This window comes from Takifugu flavidus, chromosome 21, assembly GCF_003711565.1.
Source record: "Takifugu flavidus isolate HTHZ2018 chromosome 21, ASM371156v2, whole genome shotgun sequence".
NCBI classification, from domain to species: Eukaryota; Metazoa; Chordata; class Actinopteri; order Tetraodontiformes; family Tetraodontidae; genus Takifugu; species Takifugu flavidus.
In genome coordinates, this window is record NC_079540.1 from 6,205,045 (window position 1) to 6,229,717 (window position 24,673).

The 24,673-nt window shown below is 51.9% G+C and overlaps 2 long non-coding RNA genes across 3 annotated transcripts; both read right to left on the reverse strand.

Moving 5' to 3' along the window:
- Window positions 1–433: 433 nt before the first annotated feature.
- Window positions 434–10,256, reverse strand: LOC130518075 (uncharacterized). The gene is made up of 3 exons (XR_008947924.1): window positions 9,281–10,256; window positions 9,005–9,196; window positions 434–639 (listed from the first exon to the last, which is right to left on the reverse strand). It is a non-coding gene; the product is annotated as an uncharacterized LOC130518075 (long non-coding RNA).
- Window positions 10,257–10,563: 307 nt separating this feature from the next.
- LOC130518072 (uncharacterized) lies at window positions 10,564–15,840 on the reverse strand. 2 transcript variants are annotated; one of them, XR_008947921.1, is made up of 3 exons: window positions 15,667–15,840; window positions 11,151–11,305; window positions 10,564–10,772 (listed from the first exon to the last, which is right to left on the reverse strand). It is a non-coding gene; the product is annotated as an uncharacterized LOC130518072 (long non-coding RNA). The 2 variants fall into 2 exon arrangements; XR_008947920.1 differs by having other exon boundaries at window positions 15,448–15,840.
- Between the last annotated feature and the right edge of the window lie 8,833 nt (window positions 15,841–24,673).

The window sequence follows — 24,673 nt, forward strand, 5'->3', positions numbered from 1 at the left end:
AAGCGAGCGGGAGATTTGATGAATTAATGACTGCTCTCACCAGCAGAAGCCTCCTCGCGCTGCGACTCAGACACAGCCGATGAAATAATAAATAAACTCATGAATAAGTGAGGAGGCCTGAATGAGACGCCGCTCCAGAGGGGGGAGGAGATTCGGGGGGGGGAGGGGCGGCGTGGCGAATTGGCACACGGTGAGCCTCTCTGGTGATTTGCTTCAACATCAAGCAGCTGGAGGTTACTGAAAAATTTAGGGATGCGCGGGGAGCTGGTGAATGCTAATAGCCCCGCCCCCCCGCCTTCCCACTCCCCCCCCACCCCCCCTACCTGCACCGGCTCACTCCAGCACGCCACGACCACCCTCCCTGCCCGCTGACCTTGCGCCGCGGCGGCATGCTAACGAGACGCCGCCACGGAGGGCGAGCGGGGGCGTCCAAGTGACACGTTGGCGTTGGCGAATCCAAACAAGCCGAGCCGGGGGGGGAAGGGGGGGGGGATTAGATCTGAAGATAATCTGTCATAATTTAGATGTAAAAATTAATAAATTAGCATCAAACCGACCCGGACGGCGAATCTGTCGCTCCTCCCAAACATCTCGCCGACCTTGACCACGTCCTCCTTCACACCAGCTGGGACTGAAGACCTGATGGGAGACAAAAGCGGAGGTCAAGCAGGTCGTCGACGCCCCCCCTCTTGGTCGCTGCTCTCTGATTGGCCGGGGGACATGAAAGGAATTCACCCAGAAACAAATTTCTTTGATGAAGGAACTCGCGTCCTCGCCCGACCTCGGCGGAAACGCCGCTCGGGTCACCAAAGGGGGGAAATCAAAGCCTTTCAAGAGATCAAAGAGGTTTTTCTTTCACAGGAAGCTGAGGTGTCGCGCCAAGACCCCCCCAGCTCTCGTCCTGGCCGGACCCCTAAACCCAGTCTGGCGGTCGAGACGCTGACAGATCGGAGGAGATGGGCGCCGCCGAGCGCCCCCGCTGACATGATTTACGAGGGGGGGGGGGGCTGAAGGGTTGCCGGGCAACGGCCCCCTGCCGCTATAATCTCCGCTCCGCGTTCGGCTCCAAGGAGTCTCGCACCCCCCCCTCGACTACACTCTCCTGCTTCCTTCGCTCCCCCCAGCGCCACAATCACAGCAGTGTGAGGAGGTGCACACACACACACACACACACACACACACACCACACACACACACACGTGAGGGTTTTCCCGTGCACAGACACACAGAGCACAATGGACGTGACCTCCTCAGGATCTACGGGCTCCTGTGCGGCGTACAGCCCCCCCAGCAGCTCCTCCCCATCCTCCCACTACAGGCTACTGGGAATGACCCGGAGCCCAGTTGGTTGGCTCAGTTCACTCCAGAATCCTGGCTGCCGGCGAGGTCATCTGTCCGAGCCCGGCGAGACTCTGGGATGGGGGGGGGGGGTGTTGTGTGAGGAGAGACACAGGATTTGGGGTTGCAGGGCTAATTAGCTTTTAGCCTTTAGAGGAAAATCTGCATCTTTGCCTGGGAAATGGTGAGAAACCGCATTTAAATCTGTTCAGCCCCCCCAACCACTGACCAAACAGAGGGGAAGTAGAGCATGCCGCAGTGCATCCTGGGTAACGTGACTTTCAGAAGGACCTAACTCTCCTGAAGGTGTGTGCACGACAACAGCGTGCTCGGGTACGAGGTTGGCCCAGTCATACTGGTTACTGCTGTACTGGAAGCAGCCGCTGAGGCTAACGGAGGCTAACGGAGGCTAGCAGAGGCTAATGGAGGCTAACGGAGGCTAACAGAGGCTAGCAAACTGTAGAAATAGAGGACAGAGACGTCAAGAGACGTGGTGAGGCCTTCAACGCTGTCAGCAGGCCGAACTCTGATGGAGGCGGGCCAAGTGTGTGTGTGTGTGTGTGTGTGTGAGAGAGAGAGAGAGAGAGAGAGAGAGAGAGAGAGAGAGAGAACAAAGCCAGCCCATAAAGATCCTTTCAGAACAGCGACAGAAAGTTTGTCACCATCCTCTCATCACTTCTCTACAAACCTTTTTTTCTCCCCTTCTGAGTTTCATCGTGGCCTCTTCATCATCAATCATCTCACACTCACTCACACACACACACACCACACACACACACACACACACACACACACACACACACACACACACACACACACACACACACACTCTTAAGCTGCGTTCGGAGCCCAAAGTGTTGAGGTAATGACTTACACATGTCCCTATTAGGAATCTGGCACATGGTGGGAACTTTCCCACCCGTCCATAATTGATATTAATCCCTGCTCTTTGGAGGCTCGAGGGAACGTTAGAGGAGACGCTAACGCACGTTAGCTAGCGCACAGTCACCGGTAAATGAAGGTGCGCCCCACTGAAGAGCAACATCTGAACGTTGCTGTGGATTGAAATGTTCTGAGTTGTCGTTTCTGCCTCGTCTGCTAAGGTTTGTCATGCTAAACGCTAACATGCCGCTATGCTACGACGTTGACGGTGTCGCTGTCTTTGATCTTAGCTGGCGTCTCTGGTTAATTTGTGGATTTATTCAGTGTGAGCTTGACGTGAAAGTCTGGAATTATTCAAATTCATTCAGGCAGGTTTGATGTTTGTTTACGTTTGTTCTCATCTTTATTGTCTTTGTTGAGAATTTCCTCAAATTCTTTTGCTTCTTTTGTTTTAAGGAACTTAAGATCAAAGCAAATATAGAAAGGCAGATTTTACAGCCCTTTGATTGGTTGATTTTCATTTGATGTTGCAATGATCTAATTGGACACTTCAGCGGGGACACGCCCACTCAGAGTGGGACACGCCCATTTATGGGGCCTCGTGGTCTCAACTGTTTTAAGCCAATTTATTTAGTCAAATTTGTCTTTTCTGACACTTTTACGTCAAAGTCGTGTGTTTATCTTATCTAAAAGTTCACAACTAGGAGCCAATCAGGACATCACGGGACATTAAACATTATATTTGCCTAAAAACACCCAAGAGGAAACACACACGTCCTGTGTGTCTCGTGTCCTCAGTGGCAGCGTCCTCCGGCCAGACCTGTGACCATGAGGGATGGAAGCACACACTGGACATCACATGTCCTCCTGGAAGGAGGAAAATAGATAATTCATGTGACAGGGGAAGTTTTCTGGGCAGATGTAGAGGAATTTCATCCCCCTCACTTCTCCCAAAGTCCCCCGAGGGCCTGGTCTCATTTCCCAGCTGGGTGTCACACACACACACACACACACACGCACACACACACACACACACACACACAGTGGTCTCTCTGTAAGGACAACCTTCTGCCCCCATCTGCTTGTTGAGAGAATAATGGAGAACTTATTCGGACCTGTGTTAGCTTAGCATAAGCTAAAAGCTCCGTCTGTGAGATTTTGTTACTGAGAAGTTGCTTTCAAAGAGAGCCACCTCGCCTACGGTGGCCACAGGGGAGCAAAAAGGATCTTTCAACCACTGGATCAAGTATTTCCTGTTTGTGGTTCAGAGACAACTTTAGAAATTAGCATTAAAATGTTGTTAGCATCTTGCCAAACTGACCACACTCTCCTGCTGTCTGCCACCAACTCACCTGAAGTTAAACAGGAAGTGGGTGAATACTGAGCTTAAAAACTTTATCGTTTAAAAAAAGTCAGCTAATTTTGAGTTTCTCCGACCGAGCGATGTTGTTTTCATAGTGCGGCTCCGCGACCGTCCTCACATCACTGTCACATCATTAGCGGCGGGGAATTAAAGCACATGTGGGGTGTCGGCACATGCTAGCTCTGTAAATTAGCGACTCGTCTCCACCAAGTTCGCGCGCTGGAGAGAAAAGTAAAAACATGAAAATAAGAAACTCGGTGAGTGAAGCCGTTTTACTCAAGTTCAAAGAAAACGGCGACTTTTTTTACGCCTCGACGCCGCCAGATGCTCCCGCGTCCAGCGGGGGCGCCGTCCCGAGGGCGCTCAGGTAGCAGCCAAACACATAAGAGCCTCTCACAGAGGGAGGATTTACCTGAACGAGCGCACGTGATGGAACAGCGGCGGCTAACTTTGTGTTAGCGACTCGGCGAGCTTCAGAACAGTTTCCACGGACACGGGGGTGAGGCGGTAATGACGGGGCCTGTGTAGTCGGACCAACGTTTCTTTTAAGGCTCGGGGTTTTTCATCATCAGGCTCCGTCTCGCGGCCCGCGGGCCTTGAAGATGGATGTGCCGCTGTGAGCCCTGCTGTTCCTCACAGCGCTGATTGGACTTTCGCAGCAACACCCCGACTGTTCGGCGGCCCAATGGAATCCTAGAGCGGCGTCTCAAACCCCCGACACACTCGCGCTAGCCTTCCACCACACTGACACGAGTATCCAAATGAAAGAGATGGATTTCTGTGTGTGTGGGTGTTTCTGGAGGTATCGCGCGTGTGTGTGTGTGTGCGTGGATCCCAGCAGTCGGAGAACCACAAACAGCAGCAGAACAAATATTTTTTGGGAGTTTTTCTTCCGCTCCGTTTGGGGGCTGGCTGATGTAACGGCGCGGGAGGGTTAGCTAATCCCAGTTTAGCCACATTTCTGGCTGATGTAAATGATAATTATGTAAATTCGGCGTGAGACGCGTAGAGCGGCGTGTCACTGATGTAAGCTAAAGGAAATGTCTTCAGCGACTAAAGCGTTAATTGAGGTAATTTGGAGTTTGTGTCGCCGCACGGCCGCGATGTTACGGTCAACCGATCCCCAAAGCGTCATCCAGGAGGTCCCGTTACTAAACCCCCCCTTCCTGGCTAGGAATAGCAACGACCTTGTGTTGAACATCGCTAGCGATACAGATACAGATTTCATAACCCGAAAGTTTGGCTTCTGTTTTAAATACAATAGATTTGATGAGTTGGCGTTAGCCATTAGCTAAACTTTCTGCGATGAGCTAGCAGACTGACAGTCATGATGATAATATTGGAACCTCCAGAAGGAAACACTGTCGCCCCCTGTGGTGGACCGCAGAATAACAGGAGCGCTCATCAAAATGTAATTTCCGTATCTGGTTAGCATAAAAGTTAGCAATGTAGCTGCTTCCACTTCTTCCATATACAGAAGTGAAGTTTTAGTTCAAATAAATTAATATCAGACTGCCATTTTAAAAAAAAAAATAATTAAATTAAAATTAGAAACAGTGGGAAGTTTAGGTACGTTAAAATTAACGCTATCATTTTAATAACTACACCTCAATCAAAACGTGACACGTTCAGGGAGGAAGCGAAATGTTGACAAAACCCGTAAAAAATGCTTAAAAAAGGTGACAAAAGCACCAAAAAAAAACATTAAAAATGTGATTAAAATGAACAAAGAGATGAAAGCGTTCCACCGGGGGCCGCGCCCCTCTGCCCTTCAGCTCAAGGTGTTCTGGGCCCAGACGACAGGGGGGGGGGGGTGTCCTCTGGGGGGGGGGCTCTGGGGTCAGGACCACCATTCGGGGGCTGAAGACCCAGAAGTCCGAGAGAGGCGGAGGTCAAAGGGTCGCAGCAAATCTTCGGTTGGAGGGTTGAGAAGAGAGAACGACCCACCACTTAAACTGCCCCCCCCCCCCCCCCGATGCACCGCGGCGTTCACCCGCCGCCCACCACAACCACTCCGGCTCCCTCGCCGCCTCCCTCTCTCACTCATCTCTAATCAGAGCTCGCGGCCCCGCTGCTCCCCAGTTAACCCCTCAGCACCGGGGAGCCGCTCTGCCCCCCCCCCCCCCCCCACCCACATATGGCCGTTGTAGATCTTGGGTGGCGGCCAGGGTGCCCTCTCGCGTCTGCCCGCCCATTTGCACGCCAAACGCTGGCCCCCGTGCTGAGGCCGGCAGCATTTGTATGCCAGTCATGTGTCGGAGGGGCCGCTGGGTCCTGAGCGAGTGTGGGAAAGGGGGCATTTCTGAAGCGAAACTGCCCCGTTTTCACACATTCCTGAGGAGGGCATATTGAGCTCATTATCATAGCTCGCTACAATAGGTCTTTGTGAAGGATCTGGGACTGGGGCCCGTGCCAAATGTCCTCGGGTGACGATGTGGATCCACATGTGCGAGGATTTACTGGCGCTCATCAGACGACCGACGTGTCCGGAGCTGCTTTGTGTCGGCTGTGATGCGTCAGATGGTTAGAATTAGTTTAGCGAGGTAATCATCGGGATAATTGTGTTGAATAAATCTGTATAATTCAGGTTTATGGCTACACACGCGGATAAGCTAGCACAAGAGCTGATACCAGTCGGACTTGGTTCTGTCCAGTTAGTCCCACTTATGGAAGGTAGATGGGTCGTTGTTGGGGACTATTTCCTGCTGTGGATGGATCGTATCTGACGCGCTGATCTTGAGACACCCGAAGTAAACATTGTAAAATCTTTAGCTTCACCCGTCTCAGTGTGATTACATGTGTGTAACGTGGCAGGTATGTTCAACACCAAGTGTGCCCCGCACTTCTGGGTGTCTGTGTGTGTGTGTGTGTGTGGGGGGGGGGTATTGTGTTACACAGAAATGCATTAAGGGGCATCCACTTCGAAAGAAGTGCACTCACTCTCTCTGCTGAAGGCTCCCAGCAGCAGCCCTGATCGAAGCCGACACACACACACACACACACACACACACACACACACACACACACACACACACACACACACACACACGTGGGTTTTCGTGCCAAAAGGGGCAACAGGAGCAGAATCAATGTGACTCCTCCAGCACTCGCTGCAGTGCGAGGCCCTCGCGTTTCCCTCTCAGACTGGAAACAGAGACCCCCCACCCTGAACGCATCACCCTCTCCTGCAGACCCCCGTCCCAGACTCCTCCTCGCCGCATGTGGCCAAACAAAAAGGGGGGCACTCCTCCTCTGCCGGGAAAAAGGTTAAAAGGGGCTGTCTTTCATCAGCTCATCATGCTCAACTGCCTCTGCATAATTTATGAGCTTGTTACTGTAATCAAAAATTCTTCTTTAGTTTCTTTTTTGTTGTGTGTGTGTGTGTGTGGGGGGGGTATTGTGTTACACAGAAATGCATTAAGGGGCATCCACTTTGAAAGAAGTGCACTCACTCTCTCTGCTGAAGGCTCCCAGCAGCAGCCCTGATCGAAGCCGACACACACACACACACACACACACACACACACACCACACACACACACACACACGCACACGTGGGTTTTCGTGCCAAAAGGGGCAACAGGAGCAGAATCAATGTGACTCCTCCAGCACTCGCTGCAGTGCGAGGCCCTCGCGTTTCCCTCTCAGACTGGAAACAGAGACCCCCCACCCTGAACGCATCACCCTCTCCTGCAGACCCCCGTCCCAGACTCCTCCTCGCCGCATGTGGCCAAACAAAAAGGGGGGCACTCCTCCTCTGCCGGGAAAAAGGTTAAAAGGGGCTGTCTTTCATCAGCTCATCATGCTCAACTGCCTCTGCATAATTTATGAGCTTGTTACTGTAATCAAAAATTCTTCTTTAGTTTCTTTTTTGTTGTGTGTGTGTGTGTGTGTGTGTGTTTGGGGGGTGGGTTGTTGGGCGAATGCACGACGGAGGCAGCTTCTTCCCCTCACAAACACTTTCCTGCGAACCCAGTGCCTTTTCATGTGAAATGAGATACTGCTGTGATGTCCCCCGGGTAGGAAGACGCACACGCAAACCACAACACGCAACACAAAGTTGTGAAGGGGAGGAAAAAAGTGTGTGTACACGCGCCGCACAATATCTCAAACTTCTCGCCGCCCATGAATATTAATGAGGGCAGAATGTACAGACTGATCCAGACGCCGCGGAGCTAGCTGGAGCCTGCGATAGCATCACTTTACAGGCTATCGCAGGCCAAGCTAATTGAGGACGAGGCCATTTCTGGTTATTAATAATGGCTGCAGGGTTGCCTCATGTTGCTCCAGACTCCTGAACAACCATCTCAAATCCCATCGCTACCCAGAAAGTAAAAATTAGCGCTATTAGCATGGGTTGAAATATATCTGACACTACGTTTCCCGTTTCCACACTAAAAAACCTACCCAACACGTCTGGCAGGTTTAATTGTCTCATCGCACTGTTAGCTTGATGATAACGCAACATTGGTTACAATTAGCCATTAGCTTACACTCAGAAGGTGTTGGCTTGCGCGTGTCACCCACTAACTGAGCCGCGATTAACAGTAATGGTGACACGTTGAGACGTGTGGATGACGAGCTTTCAGGCGAACGTAAACAGGCTTTTTAACGAGCGTCACAGTTTCATTCCTCTTTAATTGATTATTAGTTTGCTCTGGCCCCCGAGGGCCCGGCGCCACGTTCACATGCTGATTAGCAGTTTCGGAAACGACTCTTCGGTGCCATGTTTGTATGTTCCTCTCCTTTCTTTGTTCCACGTCCTGCTTTGATGACATCACCAAACTCTCGACGGTCAGAGCGACACCTTTGAAATCGACGAATATTTCGGCTGCTGTAATTTTCCAACGCGGCTCCTTTGAAATAAAACGGCGGCTGCTGTTCACGCGGCGCAGCAATCAGCAATCACGTTAAAACAGAGCTCCTCTGGCGGCGTTTGAAACGTGACGAGCTCAGCGATCGCTCACGCCGCTCCCGCGTACCTGCTGCACGCCACTCCGGCGGGTTATGATGATTTTTCCTCTTATTTTCCTTTCTTGTTAGCAGAAGTCACAGTGGCATCTCGCTTTGTTTATTACGGTGTAGCTGTGGGGCGTTCGTTTGTCGAGATGCTCTCTTTGTACGCGGAAAACAAAGTTAGCGTGATTGATTGTTTATTGGAAGTCTGGAGTTTTTTGTAATTGCCCTGAAGCTGTCTTGATATTTTGAGTTACTGTCAGAGCAACAAGTGTCTAAATCCAACGAAGTCGCGGCGGTTTTTGGGTTCACCTGTGAAGTTGATGAATCGCTGCCTTCTTCACAAGCGACGCCAACGTAACCGATATATTTTAGTGATATCGAGGACTTTCGAGGACATGATTGTTGTCTTGTGTGTCTCTGCTTCTACAGGAGTAGAAGGAGTTTTTAGACGGAGGAATTTACCGTCACAGCCGAGGGCCCGACAGGAAGTTAGCATTTTCGTGACTCAAGCGCTGGTCATCAGCCAACGGGCGGATGTGTGACGGTGGAGCCTCCCGCCGACGTGGCCGCTGACCTGGGAAAGTGGGCCGTGATTCACAAGCCTGGTGGAGCCACAAGAGTCCCACCCTGTGGTCTCAAGATGCTCTTGGAATCCTGGGATGAGGAGGAATAGCTTCAGTCATCAGATAAACCAGCACACGGGCCATGAGGTTTGTAGCTAGCTAGCTTCAGATTTACCTGTCCAAACAGGGAACAACCAACAATATGGTCCAATCGAGTAGTAGCCGGATAGTGCCAAGTTCCGGTTCGGTACGCTTTGCTACTGCTAATGTAGCAGGGTACCTCTACTCATGCTAACGAAGGAACAGCTATGAACAAATCCTGGACAGGCATGTTTATTCTCTCCGTAGAAAACAGTTTGACCAACACCAGCCGGCTCAAAAGGTCGGAACAAAACCAAAAACAGACGCTAACTTTTTTCTTTTCTGGTCGCACTCCCGATAAACAGGTGCCGAACTGTCGAAACTTCAGAGCCGCGAGAGACTGGGTGGAGATAAAGAGAGCGCGGAGTGGAGAGGCCTTTTGAGTCACAGCTCATCTTTTATTTGGCAACGCTTCAAATGTCGCCCGTTTACCACGTCTAGACGAGACAGCCTTCACAGCCGGGCTAGGCTGCTTTTTTTGTTTTACCAAGTATATAAAAGCTATTTACTGTAGCAGCAGAAGACAGGCATCTCTTTCAGTTTTCCTACCACAGACTTCGCCTCCACGTTGCAAATGAGTTTGTCAGATGCCCGCGTCCACCCTTCCTCTCTCGCTCTCTCTCTCTCTCTCCAACCCTCCTCCTCTTTCTCCTGTTTGAAGCCGCCAAAGAAGTGAGACGATCTGAACCTGTTTGATGGATAATTTGAAGAACTCAGCGTGCGAGAACGGGGCTGAGGCGACGTTCGCTTTCTGGCGGCTGCGCTTCAGAAACCAGGTCGTACAAAGGGACTTGTTCTCTTCCTGCAGGCCCTTTAAAATCAGGCAGTCAGCGTGTTCAGACCGTTTATGTCCTCTTCACGGCCGCCACGAGCTTCTCATGTGGCTCCTCCCGCTGTTTTGCTGCCGCGCTTTAAGAGTTGCGGCGTGAGGAGACGATCCCCTCCTGGTTCATTTAAGTCAACCTGCGGATTATCCCAGCGGCATCGAGCCGCCGCGCGGAACACGTTCGCTAGCAATGGTGAAATGTAGCGCCGCCGTCCCACAACAAGGCCGCTCCAGCCACGTTGATTCTGCCTTTTTATGGAAAATTTCAGATAAAAACCAAAAAAAAATCACTTTTTTTGCGCTGCCTATATTCCAAGTTTTGGGTCATTTTGAGTTGGCGGCTCGAAACCAATTTGCTCGTTTTCAAATTCTCATTTTTTAAGTGAAACTTGTCGAAATCAAGATAGTTGGCGATCTCTCTCAACAGGGCGGGGCAACACAAGTGTTGTTAGGGTTGGGTTTACAGGGCCCGGAAGCAAAGAACGCAGTGATAAAAGTCCAAAAACTAGCCTTTATTTAACTAAAACAAATCAAACTGGCGGTCCTTCTGGACCACAGGGAAGCACTCGTTCGATCTTCCGGGTTCAGCTCGTTCTCTAGTCCGGCAGGACGGCGTGGAGACCTCAAACGAGCAGCACCAGAACACTCTGATGGAGATGGCCGACAGGTGCGCCTGCCAATGTTGACTCCTCCACGCCCCCTGCAGGAAAACCCAAACACAACCCGGAACCCTGGACCCCAACAAATGTTCCACCAATCAGCATCTGCCAGATCATAGCCCCGCCTTCTTCTGCTGCAGTGATGCTAATCTAGAAGCTACGTTAACGTTCCCAATGTGAGGAAAGTTTCAGTTACAAAGGTCCAGAACAACCATTGACTTAAAAAAAACAAGGGAACTTTGCTGCTTCGAGGGCGACGCAAGCAGGCCCGCGCCCAGACGGTCGCCAGCTGGAGCGCCGTGACGTGCGCACGCTTTCCCACATGCACGATCACAGCGAAAAAAGACGCTGGAGGGATAAAAGCTCAGGGAATTATCAGAAACTTGCTGTTCGGCCGGAGGTGATGGTCACTGACTCACCTGATCTCTGGGGTTTCCCAGGCTAAACGTTGGCAGATGTGTGGAGCTATGTCTCCGAGCCACAGGGTGTCCCCCCCCCCCCACCACCACCTCCCCCACTGGTGACGGGGAGCCTCTGGAACGATCGCCATTTCCCTGCGGTACTCCGCTGCAGCCTGGTGATGGGAAAAGAGGGGACATGTCACCACCTTCAAACCACGGGAGGATGAAGAGAAGAGGAGGGGGCAGTGGCGGTGGAGGGGGGGTTAAGAGGAGCCTCCTCGCTCCTCCACCGCCCGGCAGCTCTGGCACGTCACCAGCGATATGGCGGTAATTGATTCTCTCTGTGCCATTAGTCTCCGAGACAAAGATGAGCCAACGAGAGGGGGTGCTGTCACTTAGAGGCTGGCACGGCGCCCAGCCACACAGACAGATCCACGCAGCGATACGCTAACGCTAACGCTAACGCTGCGCACGTTTGGGTTCCTCCAAACAAACGCAGAGGAGCAGCCGGTTTAACGTCGGCTGTCAGGGTCCGACGGAGCGCCGCTCGTTTGCAAATAAGTCCGACGTTAGTGGTGAGGAGCCAGAACGTGGATGACACACATCTCTATATGTGAAACATCACCGGGAATACAAATGAGTTGATGGGATTGGTCACCCCCCCCCCGCCCCCCCACCTCCTCCTCCCCGCCCCCACCCTCACCACACCGCCATTCTCTTTGGTGAGGTTTGCGCAGTGGCGGCGGAGCGGCGTTCCTCCTCCAACACGCCACCCTCCCCAGACAGAGAGCAGGACATGCCTTTATCTCATTAAAGCTAACGAGAGGCTGCTGTCTTCTGCCGGCACGCCAGCTGTAACCTGACACCCGAGCCCTCGCCGCGGGTGTCGGGCCTCGCCGCTATCGCTACCATCATCGCCGTAATAACGATCATCAGCCGATCCACTCCCGCCGCAGCCGGCGCCTCGACGCTCATCGCTGTCATGGGCGTAATGATCGCTACGTCACCGTGTCTTATTTACTGCCAGCGCGCGAATGCCAAACATTGCACGCCGTCGCCATGGCGATCGTCCTTTGTCACTCTTCCCTGGAGCTGTTTCCCCGCACCGTGGTGGCGGCAGCACGCGGCGCAAACAACACAGGTAACGCGCACATCTACACACACGACGAGAGCACGCACTGAATGCTAATTAGCCAAATGAAGGATAAGCTAGTGAAGACAATAGCCCTTCAAAGTCGGTTAGGAGCTAATTAAGGAACATATAGCATACGATCTAACATCACTGGAATGGCTCTGCCCTCAGGCGCTACAAGCTGCTTCTAAGTGTTCTCCCACGTCTGCGAAGCAGCTCTGCACGCGGGGACCGGCAGTAAAAAGGCGAGGGGCTGGTGGCGAGCCTCCATCACTCCAGTGGCGTTTAGCCGACGCTGCCTGACTTTATTCCTCTCGCCTCTCAAGGCCTGCTGCTACTTGGATGCTCATTTGGAGTCTGTAATTAATTGGAGCCTCTATATTTTTTTTCATCTATTTTTGTTTGGCTGTTGACCGACGTGTGGTCCTCTCACGCTCGTCTTTAGGTCGACGTGGCTCCCTAATTAAGACTCCAGAGGACGGCTAATTGCTGTTGCGTGCCTCTCGGCGGAGCAAGGGAGCCTTCTCCCGGCGCTGCCCGGAAAGAGCGCCCAAGCGCTGAATTAAAGGGGCTTATGTAAGCTTGCGGTGAAACTATTAAACACCAACCAACTTTTCCTCGTGAGGAACTGCCACTTGATTTTAATAGGCCTCATTAAAAGTGCACATCACAGGGATCCAGAGCTCACTGAAACTTCACACGACAACAGGATAATAGTTCCTCTCGGTGCCGTCAGAGCCTAATCCCAAATATTGAACGGCGCTATTACTCTCCGAGAACCATCCGAAATGGGCTGCGGCGCTCCGAAAAGGGAGAATTCGCGTCATTTGTCTTTTCTGACAAGGGGGCGGAGGGGAGCAGGTGAAGGAAGGGATGGTGCCGGGCGGCGCTGCGCTCTTTAGGGGGGGTCAGATGGAGGAATGAGGGTAGATCCCGCGTTTAGCTGGAAGATCCAACGTCTTTGGACACGAGGGCTCGTTTATTACCGGAGCGGCGTCCCCGGGATCAGACGGTCAGCCTGTTCGGAATTATTTTCCCCTCTGGAAGAATCGTGAATTTATGTCGTTGGAGACTCGCCTGCCTGAGACGAAACACCCGACGTGGGAAGACCGAGCTTTGACCGACGACAGTTAAAAAACCTGCCATTGCAGGCTAATAAGCAAAATGCTAAAGTCGGCTAAATGGCTGCTACAAACCACAGCACCACAGAGTCTGATGTTTATGGAGCCCATAAGCCCCGCCCCCACCGCAAATCGAGGTGCGAGGTGAGGGGTGCACGCTACGGGCTAATGCTAATACTCCTTTAACACTTTAACCATCTCGACACACGAAGGAACGTTTCTAATTGTCAACTTGCTCCAAAAGAAGGTGCCAACCGGCGTCAGACCTGAACCCGGTTGCTCCGCCCCTGGTTCCTCCGGGTTAAACCTGTCCTCAACGCAGCCCAACACAAACTCCCACAAGTGTTTCTGTGCATTACTCTGTAATTACGGTCCAGAGGAAGCCGGCGTGGAGAGGGTATAGATTCTGTAGGAGGAACAGCAGCAGACAATTAAAGCCCGAGCACAGCGAGGACCCCGACCACAATGGTGCAGATACCCTTGAAACATTCCTTCACTTCAAACGCAATTCGCACGCCATCAAAATAAAATAAAAAAAGCACCCAGAAGAAAAAGATGGTGTGAAAAAAAACCCACAAAACAAATCAGGAAGAAGCTGGAAATGAGTCCAACTCATGCATAACTTCAAACGCTCCATCTTCAAAGTTGCATAACATTAGAAAAGGAGCCCAGTCCGAGTCCGCTACATCAAAAAAAGGAAGAAAAGGAGCAGGCGCCATCGGGGGGACGCCGCTGAGCCGTGCCCCCGCTCGCAGGCGCAGCGCGCGCTCGCCCTGCTCTTCATCTTCATCCTTTGTCATCGTCCTCGGGGTATTTGTTGCTGCACAGCTGCATTGTGGGTAAGAGTAGGGCCAGGTGGTTACGACCAAGATGGAGGTCGTACCGAGGCGCCGCCCCCAAGGTGAGGAAACCAGGAAGTGACTGAAGCCACGGTCACTTCCTGGGTGTCTGTGAACATCTTAGGGACGTGTTGACGTGTCGGGGAAGCAACACGTGTTTACGGCCATCCACGAGGCGGCGGCGGCGTCCATAATAGACCGGTGGACTGGTTTCATTCATGAGTAAAAACCACTAAAAAAAGTCACACCTGCGATAACCCTGGAGGCAACAACGAGCAACTACAGCAACACCCGTTCCACAAGATCAAAGCATCTCTTTGATGTCAAAATCAGGTGCATCAAAGGAGGCCGATCAGGCTCCATGAAGACGTGTAGAAGTCGGAAAAGGTACAAATTTTCTGACACGTTCGTCTTCGTAAATACGGAGTTTACGGGTTCGTAAACGTGTATCCCAGAATAATCCCAACAGCTGCCGTTTACAGGAAGTTGTCAAATTTACGCTGTGAGGTGAACAAAGCTGCTATAAAGCCGCGATGATGTAAACACAAATGTATAAGCGACGCGCTGTAAACACCGCCCCATCCCCCGTCGTCACCCGCCGTAAATTCTCCACCATACCGATAAAAACACACAAAAAAAGAAAAGTCCCGCCTACACGTTTAAACGGAAAAAGCTCTTCAGAAGCACACCTTTCCACCCACACGTGTCGACACGCGCACGCGAACAAACCGGTAATGTTCCATCAAAGGCGGCCATTAAAACGCAGGCTAACATGGCGCCGCGCTCGTAGCCGCCGCCCACGCACCCTCCAACGGTGCCTTTCCATCACCGCCATCGCTGGCGACAATCATGTCCCCCCACTCAATTACACCTGGCTAATTGTTGAGATGCGACACACAGGGATGCAGGAAGACAAGTGACACGCAGATGAAGGTGTGTGTGTGTGCGTGTGTGTGTGTGCGTGTGTGTGTGATATGAAAACATATACTGTCTCCAACACCCTCATGTAATCAGATAATGGATTATTTAAGCATCTGCTCTCACAGTGCTGGATAAACTGATGGAGATACAGTGCATTCACACACACACACACACACACACACATGCGCGCACACACACACACACTTTGCCTGAAGGATTTTAATTTGAGATGCAGACTCCAGTGTCACAGTGAATGATATTAAAAGTCGTATCATGAATAAATCAGGAGACAGAGGACTCACCTCAGCCATGTGACAGATAAGCAGAGAGAAACAGCGAGGGGGGGGGGGGGGCGATGGCGGCGGCGAGGATGAGGTTCGGCGCCGCACAGCCACCAAAACCAATCGGCTTTTGAAATTTTAATAACGGCAACAGCAGACGCTCAGGTTTGAGATCAGCCATTAGTTTAGCGAACATGCTAACGAGGCTTTAATTGCTTCAGTGCCAGATCCGTCACACACCTTCATGTGTCAGCCCATCACTCACGGAGGGGCTGTTTCCTTCCCTCCCCCAAGCGGGCGACGCTCCGAACCAAACCTTTCGTTTGTAACGGATCACTCAGCCGCCACTTCATGTCCCAACAACATCCGGACAGATGAGGAGGAGACGCGTTCGCCCTTTGACCTCTGGACACGCGCCTGAAAAATGGCAAAATGGCAAAAAAAATGAGTTAGTTTGATCTTGTTTTTGTGACACTAAATGTTTATTTATCAAACAATAGTTTTGTAATCCCGTCCGGGAGGTACGACCAGCAGGGGGCACTCATCCAGCTTCAAACCACCAGAGAGGAGAATCCAACGCATAAGCTAGCAGGGTCAATATCAGGGTTCTGCTAATGGTGCTGAAACTAAAATTGAGCTTTAGGTCTGAAACTGACAAGAAGTTTCCATTCTTCTGGGGACTCACCTGTCTGGGAGACACCCCCCCCCACCCCCCACCACACACACACACGTACATGGGGGGTCAGCGCAGCCAGCTAGCGTTAGCTGATATCCGTCAGTGGATGTGTGATTGTAATCAACACTAACTAGCCAGGTGGGTCCGCCACATTGACCGGCCACGCGACCGTGCACGCGTCTCTGCGCCCGTGCCACGGTTCCCTCTGAGGGGAGACACCGGGTTAATCCAACCCTCGGGCTAAACATCAAACTTTCAGATCAGGGAATCAATAATTCAGACGGCAGCTTGTCAGGATCTATCGCGGAACCCAGACTGAGAGACGGGCGGCGGCACAACAAAGGCGCCGGGGTGATTTACAGCCGTGCACGTGACCTGGAAACACGCAAATAACGGTGGACAATGGCGTTATTCCGGGACCACATCGTTCCCGAGGTCTCGAATCAGGGTCCCAACGCTCCGGTTCTCCAGCGCGGACCCACCGCTGTGTGTCAGATCCACAACCCGGTCCTTGAACGCACCACCCGTTAATGTGGTCCGCTCTGATTCCCTTGCAAATCAGAAGAACAGAGCGATGTCGGGGAGGGAGCTGGTGGGGGGTAACAGAAATTGAGGGATATTTCAGCATGTGGGCGTATAATGGCCGTCAGAGGTGACTTTCAGTGGGATCAACTCACTCCCGCGCAAACACAAACAAGCAACTTTTTTTTCCCATTTTTTTTCCATTGCCCGTCGCAGGCACACCATCCGCATTAGCGTACGCCGCTATTAAACATGCTAGCAAAACTGAGGCGTGTGTGTGCAGGTGGTGGAAGAGCCCCTGTAACCGTGGTAACCCTTAGCTCCATCCTGTGCTCAGCATAGAAGCCGACCTCGATCGCATGTGACGGAATGTATCCGAATTTTAGCTTTTTTGCTAGCAGATTGTGGGTTTTGTTGTTTCTGGTCAGCTGAATTATTGTACCGTCCTCTCCGGGGGGGTAAGGGTGCGACCTTTGACCCTCAGGAACCAGAACAGCATCGAAACATGTCAATAGCAGGGTTCTGCTGAAGGTTTCTGCCTGTTTTTGGAGCCTTCACTGATGAGGGACTGCTAGCTAAATACAGTAAAAAGCTCCAACCTCTACGGTTAATTGAAGTTATTCTCTGGACTTTCCCCGTTTTCCTCTGAGTTTCATCAAACGTCAGAGAGACCCACTCGCTTCGACCACAAACCCACCAAATCGATGACCAGACGCCCATCAGAGGTTACGGAGTTTCTCTCCTCCCAACTGGAATTCATTCCACCCCCAGAAATCACTAAAAAGTAGAATTTCAGATCAATCACCAGACTCCAAAGCCGATTCAGACTTAAGGTTCAACAAGTGTTTATTCAATTTTGGTCCTCGGCCATCACCATGGCAACCACCTCTAAAAAACTACGAGTGAAAACCTCAAGGTGACGTGTGAACAGGTCGCAGCCGAGGGAAACGCAGCTGGAAAGAGGAGAGCGGAAAGAGGGAGGGGCTTATATCCAGAAGGAAAGGGGCGGGGCCTTGCCACCCAGACGTGGTCGTAACCAGAACTTCGAGCTAAACATTGGGCGTTTGAGTTTGAACCCTGAGTTTTTATCCCTAATTACCTCCTGATGGTGATAATTAGAGAGCGAGGGAGGGAGGGGAATCGGACCTCACAAAAGGACGGAGATAAAGAGATAAAAGGATAAAGGGGGATGAAACGGAGGATGCAGAGTGAGGAACAACCAAGAGCCCGCTCGCTTCCTGTCTTCATCTATATTTCACAGCACTTTCAATTAGCAGCAGCGTGTCTGCAGCCCAGCACACTGATAGAGAGACACCGAGAGAGAGAGAGAGAGGGGGGGGGGTTGCTGCAGGTCACCGTGGCGATGGCCTCTCTCCCTTTAGAGGTGTTTGCACGTATAAACTGTGTTTGCTTTGGCCCGGAGCGGAACACCGGGTTGGTTCCATCTCCATATTTCTCCGGTTATTTTTACCGCACGCTGTAATTTATCAAGAGGAGCCACACGGAAACGTGGGAAGTGTTTATTTTCCTGGGCAGAAACCCGGCGTTCGCGGGCCCCGGCGCAGGAGAGGGCGAGTTCAGAGACGCCCAAACACAAATCTGTGAATATGAGATGAAGTCATGGTGGAAATTCTGAATATCTCACAAACTGTTGGGAGGCGATAAAGCAAATATTTTGATGTCCCAAGTCGACCCGGCCGAGGTGGAAGCGAAAAGGCGGACGTCCGGAGTTTATCGGAGCGCCGCCGGTGCTGCCAGCAGGGCGAGACTCCGCCGGGGGAGGAAGTTGGAGTGTTTTAGCAGCTAGAAAAGAGCAGAAGATGCTAACGGGGGTTTGTTTTAGCCGTGGTGGAGACTGAGGGGTCTGAGCGGGGGGCTGGGGGCTGGAACCTTCTGCTGGGTGACCGACGTTCTCACACAACAACACAACAAACAACCACAAAACGGACGCACGTTTCCAGGCTCCGTCACAGACAAACAGCCCGTCTTCCACGGAGATCAAAGCTGCTCCACCTCTTTGATGCTCTGACTCTTCCACAACTGTGGTCTTCTTTATGTTGATTGTCGCAGCGTCACACCATGACACATTCCTAGTTTGTGTAATACTGTGTATTACATGAACAATGGCAATAAACCTGATTCTGATTCTGATTCTTCTGAACTGTTCTCAAAGGGCGTTGACGATCACGACTTCGGCCAAAAGGAGACGTTTAAAACTCGGATGAAAAAAAATGAAATAGCACCTGGAAGACTAGAGAAGAGGCTGTTAAACAGGTGTGGAATGAGTTAAATAATAATAATAATAATAAATATAGCATAACGGATGCAGACAAATCTGTAATTATCATTTTTACAAGCCTCATTTTAAGGATTTATGTTTTGATGAAGGTTGAATCTTTACAGAAACGGGAATAGGATGAATATCTAATTAACTTTATTAACACGTTTGTTATTACATGATAATTGGTAAATATCCATTTCTGCTAAAATTAGCGCGCTGCTAAAAAGTCTCCTGAACACTAAACTGGTCGTGTCAGGACTGATGTCAGATCAGATCAGAGGTAGCGAGGCGACACCGACGCTGACCCCTCCCCGGTCTTCAGGTGGCCCCGGCTCAGCTACCGCTCCCGCCGTAACCACGGCGACAGGATCCCCATAGCACCCTCGGAGGAGGATGTTGTCGCCAGAGACGAGGGACGAGATGGACGCCGCTCAACAATTTTACACAAAGATCCTCGGTTATTAGCCGCAGAGGCGCGTTTCATCCCTCTTTCCTTCATCTTCAGAGCTATATTTAGAACTCCTTTCAAGGCAGGAAACGAGCACGTGTCGCTCTTTTTTTAGGTTTGTGATAAAGCAGGTCGAAATCTGACAAAACTCAAGGAAAAGAGGAGGAACTCATCATTTCTGCTGCCCATTTTCCTCCTGGTAGAGACGAGCGAGAAGACGGTGAAGACCTAGCTAGCCTCGCGCCTAGCTAGCCTCGCGCCTAGCTAGCCTCGCGCCTAGCTAGCCTCGCACCGCTGCTTCCTGGCGGTTTTCCGCGTCGCTCCGAGCTTGTTAGCTGGTTCCTCTGCAGGAACGAAACGGCTTTACCTCCAAAAGCGTAAAACATAAAAGGTTAATGCTTAAACGAACGTATGTCTGAGTGTTCTGCTTCGAGAGAAGAACATTCCTCATCCTGCAGCTGTTCTGCACCACCTGTTTCTCCAGAGGCGGGAGAAGCGCTGCCCCCCCCAGGCGTCCCCCCCGGCACATAAACGGTGCATCAGCCATATGCCCGGCCTGCTGCTGGAGGCCAGCGGGGGAAGATTGAGCCTGCCTCTGCGCCCAGACTCTCGTGTCGGGTCCCGCTGAAGCCGGGCCGGGGCTAGCGAGTTAGCGCTTCGCTCCGGTGTCGAAACATCTCGCCGTTTGATCTGGGAAGAGCCACGGGATGGAGAACAGACGCGGCGGCTGCAGGGAACCGCGAGGACCGACGTGTCAGGAAATTAATTAACGCGTGGAGACGAGCGGAGCGGCCGCCTCTGGGCCGGCAGGCGGCTGGATCGGGCCCGGCTTTGACCAGCCGGCGGTTAGCAGCACATAAAAGTGTAATGAGATGTCTATCGCCTGGCTCGGCTTCACTCCCCGCTCCTCGGGCTCGGCGAGCCGGGATGGCGGAGCGGCGGCGATATGACAGCGGCGGCTGACACCTCGGGAATTGCAGAGAATTGCTGCCCTTAAAAAAGAAATAAGAGAGTGGAGTCCAGAGGCGGACAGTGTTTTCAGGGAGATGATGTCTCTGATAGATGCAATCTACCTGCCCCCCAACACACACACACACACACACCACACACACACACACACACACACACACACACACACACACACACACACACACACACACACACTTCCCCTTCGCTCATGTTCCTTCGTCTGGGTGTTGATCACACGCTGTCTTCCAGCCAGCGGCCGGACACTCTGAGGAAACGCCCGTCCCCCCAGATGAGCACTTGCTCCGCCCACTTCATCGAGGGTGCGTGTCAGACGCACCTTGCGGGGACAGCGAGGTATCCCACAATGCATTTCACCCCAGCCAGCGAGTGCAGGAAGTACAGACATCCAAGTACGAACTCCAGACGTTCACCAGCCTGCACCTGGGAAAGGGCTCCTGCTTCCATGTTAGCATGAGAAGCTAATAGGTGCTGATGAGGATAAACTGTCGTGTTGTTTTGTTGGTAATTAGAGGAGTCTTTGCTCATGCCCGACCTTTGACCCCAGCCGTGCTGATGACCTCCATGACAGTTGGGGAGCTTCAACTATATGAAATAGTTCCACAAAAGCCTTAAAAGCGACATAAATTACAAGTTAGCACCCGTTTGGCTGCGGCCGCTGGTCACATGACCGAAGCGTTGGTGTTAAAGTGACGACAGCAGCAGATCTGGTCACGTAGAAGATCCAAAATAATCAAATTAGAGGTCCGATAACGTCTGTCCGGATCTCAGATTACAGACTGACCGCCTTAATTAGTCCTCATGTGTTAATTAATATCAATGATAAGCGTTAGCAATTCGCCCCCACTTATCTAAATTACTGCCTCTAATTGCGCAGGTCTCTTCTTTTTTCTTTTTCTTTTTTTTTTCGCGTGTGGGCGCAAGCGAGAGCAACGATGGCGAAGATGGCGAAGATGACCACGATATCCCAATTGATGACCACGATATCCCAATTTAAGCCTTTTCCGTCGAAATAGACAAAAAAAGTAAAAAGTAATAAATAAATACCTGCTAATCCTCCGGAACAATAAAGCTCCAGATCAATTAAAGCTGCGTAGCCACCTCAGACGGGATGTTCTGCCTGTTACTGACTGACTGTCTGTCTGTCTGTCTGTCTGTCTGTCTGTCTGTCTGTCTGTCTGTCTGTCTGACTGACTGAGAGTCTGACTGACTGACTGAGTGTCTGACTGACTGACTGACTGACTGACTGTTTGTCTGTCTGTCTGTCTGTCTGTCTGTCTGACTGGCTGGCTGGCTGACTGACTGACTGACTGTTTGTCTGTCTGTCTGTCTGTCTGTCTGTCTGTCTGTCTGTCTGTCTGACTGGCTGGCTGACTGACTGACTGACTGTTTGTCTGTCTGTCTGACTGTTTGTCTGTCTGTCTGTCTGTCTGTCTGTCTGACTGACTGACTGACTGACTGAGTGACTGACTGACTGTTCACGTGAACATTAATTACTAACGAGCACACCAAGACACATAAAGAGTGAGCGACACCGGTAATTAGCCCACATGTGACACACGCTCCTCTTTATTGTGTCCTGGTGGGGGGGTGAGGGGGGGGGGGGGGGGCGCCAGCCAGGATAATCCATCTCCATCATGGCGGCGGCGCTCTGCCTGCGAGATTGTCACGCCGGCTAATTACTCTTTAAGATAATCAGCCTGTGTGGCTGGAGATGGCGCTCCCCTCCGCCGCTCCGGCTTCTCAGGGAGCGAGAGGTTTAATCTGCGATGAGATCAGAGCGACCGGCGGGCGTGGGGGTGGGGGGGGGGGGGGGCAGGGGTGGGGGAGGGGTGGAAATGAGAAGGAATTTGGGCATCTTAACAAACTCTTAATTACATTCTCTATCCTCCGCCGGTGGCGGGCGTAAATGGCGGTCCCCGGGGAGCCTCTGATCCACTTTCTGATCTGTGGAATTCAGAGCGGAGCCGCTGATCAAAAAGACGCTGCGGCCTAGATGCCTCAGACACAGGGGACCTTTCTCCGGCGTGGGACTCGCAGCTTGTCATTGAGCGGAAGTTTGAATTGTCGAAATTCACGCCCGAGAAAGAAAAAAGAGAGCGCGCGGAGCTTTAAAGCTCTTTTTTTTTTTTTCTGAAAGGACGGGGAGCGTTCGGCGGCGCCATGAATTGATAATGAGCGTCTTTGCGGCGTGCTGACGGCGGTTGTCCCACATAGGAGGCAGAATTCATCGGAGATGACCTCCACCCACATCCTGGCGGCGCCGGTGCAGCAGGCAGCTTTGATGCCGGGTCCCCGGGGAGCCGCCGCCGCCGCCGCCATAAAGTGCAGCACCGCAGGAAGTCCCATCAGCCGGTCCCAGCGGGGCCCTGCTGGGGACCGGCGAGGCCGGATCGCCACGCGTTGCCGGGCGGCGAGACCGCCGGGGCCGCGCTCCGTCCTCTACGGAGGACAGAGGAGATAAAAACAGAGGGGATCTGGGGATGTTCGGCCCTGACTCCAGCTCGTTCTGACCATCATTAGAAATAAAGGCAAGCGCGCGTGTGAACAGAGGGTAACCATGGCAACAATAGGGTTTGATGACTCACTGGAGCGGACCGTCGCTGACGAGGAGCTGAACTACAGCAGCAGACGCGGGTTATCAAACGCCCACCTCGCGCACGGCTGCAGGGACGGCCATCGTCCCGGCAACCTCGGGGAAACGCCGCCGCTGAGGGAAATGATGAGCGACGGGACGTTTTCCCGTCAGAGCGGAGATGAAACAGCAACCGGAGCCTCTGAAAAGCTCCAATTCTCTTCTGAAAGTGACACCAAAGCAGGAAACATCACCTCAGCGGTTGTTTCGACACGAAGCCGCGAGGAGACGGAGCTAAATTAGCGCTTCGGCAGGTTGGTTTCTGCCAATAGGGGTTTTCCACCAGCGGAGGCTTCAGGGGAACTTTGGCCGCAGGAACTGAGGAATGCAGGACCGAAAGTCCCTGCTGGTGCTTTCCAGAGGTTCAGGGACAAAACACTCAGTGTCTCGCTCTCATTCCTGAACCCATTCTGGTTGTCGGAGCAGCTAAACTTTTCTTTTTTTCTCTTTAAAACCCAAAGAAACAGTTAAAGGAATCTTTAATTCCTTTGACGGAGCGATGAACCAGACACACGCTGGTTTTTAGTTGTCATTTGTTCCAAAAATTCATAAAATACTGTTACAGAGGGTCAAATTAGGGATAAATCTGTTGGCTTCGTTCATCAACCATTGAAACTGACGTATTATGATGAATTTTAACCCAATTATTGGTTTAGAGCCCATCAGATGGAGGGTTAAAGTGCACGTTTGGGGCCTGAAACGACACCGTTCGTTTACTGTGAGGATCTCTGCTGCGACCTCGGCCGGATCACAAGGCAACGCAGGAGATCAGCGAGGAGAAGCACGGGAAGCTGCTCCGGCTGTAAATATACACCGGGAGGGAGCGGCGGGGACGGGGTGGAGGTTCTTAAGTTGCTGTCACCAGGCTGTCGCCGTGTCTGTCAGAACAAATCCATCACAGCTCCGACACGTCAGGCGTCACATTTGCATGAGTGCAGCCGCAGCTCATCCTGATTATGCATCCTGTCTCACACAGCAGATCAGCCAACCGGCATCCGGGAGCCAGGAGGGACGATACAGAGCTCTTATTGGCCTCTGATGGGGTGTGTGTGTGTGTGTGTGTGTGTGTGTGTGTGTGTGTGTTTGTGTGGCAGGAGGGGGGGTGTCTGCCGCCATCTTCCCAGGTGTGCAAAGATCAGCCATCTTGTCAGGTGAGCTGCTGCTAATTACACATTACCTTGGTGTTAGCCTCTCAGGCTAACACCACACACACATCAACAGAGGTGAGAGGGTGAGGACACTCTGTGGGTGTGTGTGTGTGGGGGGGTGGGGGGGTGGTGCAGATGCAGTCAGTCCCTCAGTGATGAAGACTCCACTGGGATGGACACAGCTGTGCCAAAGCTCTGTGTTGCTAACGAGCCTTATTAAACAGGCGCTAGACAAGAACACCACCCCCCCCCCCCCCACACACACACACACACACACACACATACACACACATGAATGCCTCACAAAAACCTCCAAACTTCTGCCCAGTTCTGCACACCACCTCCCTGAACATGTTCAATATCAAAATTCTGGATGTAATTTAAAAGGCAAAAATCAGGGGATTGAAAGTAAAATCGTGTATTAATTTAAATGTTCTGCGTTTAAATAAGACATGTGAAACTGTCAAAAGAGACGAAGTGGGAATTCTTTCAAACGGCTCTTAAACGCACCGCAGCTGAGAAACAAAAGAGGCGTTTTATGAGTAAGAAC